Consider the following 3,361-nt stretch of genomic DNA (forward strand, 5'->3'; position numbering starts at 1 on the left):
GGTCCCTGTGCTTTGCTAAGCTTGTTCTAAGTAGGTGCTTTAGACCACTGAGCCATCTCACCAGCCCTCTGGCTAGATTTTTACTAAACTGAGGCAATTGTGTATTCTGCCCTGCCCTGAGACCTTTCTTGGTTTATATCACATAGGATTTTATAGCTGGTAGTTAAAAGTGAAAGAATTAGGGCCAGCCAGATAGCTTAGCAGACTAATATGCCTGCTTAGGCAGAGCACAGCGACCAGGGTTCAATCCCGGGGAGCACTGAGACAGCGACTGAGACTGGACGTGGTGGTGCGCGCCTGTAATCCCAGCACTTGGGAGGCTGAAAACAGGAGGATCACTAGAAGTCTGATCTAGTAGTGAGACCCTATAGACACTGTACTAAATACATAGGGAAAAAAGTGAAAGAATTGTTTGTACCCATATTTCCCCCACAACATTTCAGAGAAGCAAGGCATGCTCTTTATTTTGTGAACTGACAATGTGACACCTATATCTATGTAGTGTCATGAACATATTTGGAAAGACAACTTAATAAAAGGCGCATTTGTTGATAGCTTTGATTTTGCTGCATTGGGGATGGAACCTGGTACCTTGGCTCTAGGCAAGCACTACCATCAACCTACACTCTCAGGTCCCTGTGGGTGGATTCTAGGAAATATTCATATAGAACAATAGTCATGTTTCTTAATAGTAAAAGAAATTATTTTCTCCCATCGTCTCCACCTTGTGTCACATTTTTTTTTTCTTCCTTTTAGAATAGGAAACAAATTGCTTCACTGTTTTCTAAAATGTCACCTTGTTCCCTTGCCTTTCACATATTTCGGGAAGCAGTTTTGAATTTTCTTATCATCACGGATACCCTTTTGCTTTATTTGAACTGTAAGCTCTTCAGAACAAGGATTGTCCTCTAAATATGGAGAGTGATAGTTATTTTTAGTCCTCAGTACTTTTTAAAACTCCCCTTTTTTAAAAGCAGCTCTGATAGTCACAGGATAATATTTCTTCTCCAAAGGCAGATTATGATATAAGGATATAATAGGCTCATAGGATGGAAATATACAAAAAATACAATAAGAAGCAGAGGTTAGAGATGAGTTGAGGTCTGTATCCTTCATGAACAGGTATTGTGGGACAAAAACAAGGTATGTTCTTGGAAATAACTCCATAGGGAGGTCAAGGCATTGGTAGGGAATTAAATTCACCAACCATTCCAGGGCTGACTCAAGCTTGTAGTGATTTAGTAAAAGGAAAGTCATGATTCCTATGCTCCTACAAAGATGTGCATACACACACACACACACACACACACACACACACACACACACACATTGACAAGATAAAATAGACCCGGTAAAGAAATGCAAAGAAGTGTATTCTAGGAAGATTTTCTTAATTTAAATTTTATTCACTAAATGGAGAAACTAGAGTGCCCAACATTCCAACACACGAGGCTTTTATTGGTTCTGGAGGTCATATAGGCTATTAGTTCCCCAACTAGAAGCATGTCTCGTGTCTCGTTCTGTACGTAGGTATGCTACTAATGCTACTAAATGTGGCATAAACAGTGAAGTGTTTCATTTGCTGTTTTTCTTAAATTAAAAGCCACATTTAGAATTGCACTTTAGATGCTACGTTACAACCTGAGCACTGTGAATGTGACTTCTTACACTACATATTTCAAATGAGTCTCCCTTGCTTTTGAAATACAATGTATCTTGTATGAATGAATCTTGTCATATCCAAAGATTGAGAGCAAGAAGGAGTCCCAGTATATGGCCAGCTTACAGGCTTCTCAGGAGTTTGCAAACATTCAAATATAATACCTGGGCTAACGAGAGTTCTAAACATTATGATATTTTTAAAAAGATTCGCTTTAGATGTTTTTATTTATAATGATGTCCAGATTTTCTTGCTGTTATATCCAGTGAGCATTGATGCTGATATGGAACATCTCCTGCTCATTATTCATTGATTAAAAAAAAAAAAAGTCATTTTTTCCAGAGACTAGGCAGGAGATAAGATGTCAAGAAGCAATAAGCAATGACATGAAAGAGGAGAATGCAAAGAGAGCAAAAAGACAAAACATTACAGTGATGTTATTTTCTCCTCTGCACGCAGATGGACAGGCAAATTATAGCAGTAACTGCAGACTCCCTTTCACCAAAGACAGGATGGCCTTGGGGAATCAGAATGTGAGAAAGAAGAGAGAAGTCCAATCCAACTACATTCTTAGCTGTGCCCCCCTTGACTTATGGAGAGGGCTTTGACCAAGGTCATTTCCCTTTCCTGTGCCTCAGTTTCCTAACATGAGGAGAATTATTTGAGCGCCTGGGAAAAATGAACAAGGCAGCACCCCAACCCGGTCAGAAAACGGTGCAGAAAAAGAGCATCAAGCATAACTACTATCCTTGAACTGTGTATTCTCTGGGAATGAGTCATGCTGCTGCAGAGAGGCATAAGTGATTCCAGCCCTGGTGGAGGACCAGAGGAGAGGCGAGCATAACACTCTTACGGGGTGCCAAGGGAAAAGGTCTCCATGCCAGAGATTGCCTGGGTACCCAGGTTCATAGGACAAAGGGGATCCGTGCCTGGGGCAGGAGAATCTTTTAACTATGTGTTACCCTTCAGCAGGGAGCTTAAGCAGACTTTTGAAATCCCACAGGCAATCTGGATCCAGGCTTCGCCACTGACTACCGAGAACATGGGGAGATCACATCATTTCATTCGACTTCGTTCCCCTCATCTATAAAATGGGCGTTACATGATATTTATAAAGGTGTTGTGGCAGTTTACAAATGTACACTGTCGAAGGGACTCTGCAAGGTAAGCCACTGTTGTAGTGTGGGACAAGGGAAGGCAAAATCCATATAGATAATAAGTGAATCTTTTAAAAAGAGAAAAAGGTAAGGCGTTTTGTTTTGTTTTGTTTTATAAGACATCGTAAGACTTAAGGGGCCTAGGAAAAGAAAAACTTGTTTGGCCACGTCTGCATCTTCTCGTATTTCATCGGTCCACGGTCACTAGTTAAACCTTTGATCTTTGGCACACAACGCACAAACAGGAAAAGCCTTCCGTGTGCTTTGATTTCAAAAGGCTATTTTACAAAAACGATACACTATTTTTTTTTTTTTTTGAAAAATCTCTTGGCTGTCCATTAGCTCTCACGAAACAAAGCCCAGACGCTACGTTCTGCTGTTCTGAGGGGCGCGGAACGGCGGAGCGCGGCCGGGACAGCTCGCGCCGGGAAGCCTGCGGGCAGAGCCCCGGGGGAGGACGCGGGGCTGATCGATCCCGGAACCTCAGCGAGGGCGGGGGCGCGGTGGGCGGAGCGGTGGGCGGGGCCTGAGCTCGCCCCTCCCC

The 3,361-nt window shown here is 42.5% G+C and overlaps 1 pseudogene; it reads right to left on the reverse strand.

Moving 5' to 3' along the window:
- Positions 1-3,361, reverse strand: part of LOC101562386 — a 59,659-nt pseudogene that overhangs the window by 56,033 nt on the left and 265 nt on the right.

The sequence above is a fragment of the Octodon degus genome, unplaced genomic scaffold, assembly GCF_000260255.1.
Source record: "Octodon degus isolate 3935 unplaced genomic scaffold, OctDeg1.0 scaffold00012, whole genome shotgun sequence".
In the NCBI taxonomy this organism is placed as follows: domain Eukaryota; kingdom Metazoa; phylum Chordata; class Mammalia; order Rodentia; family Octodontidae; genus Octodon; species Octodon degus.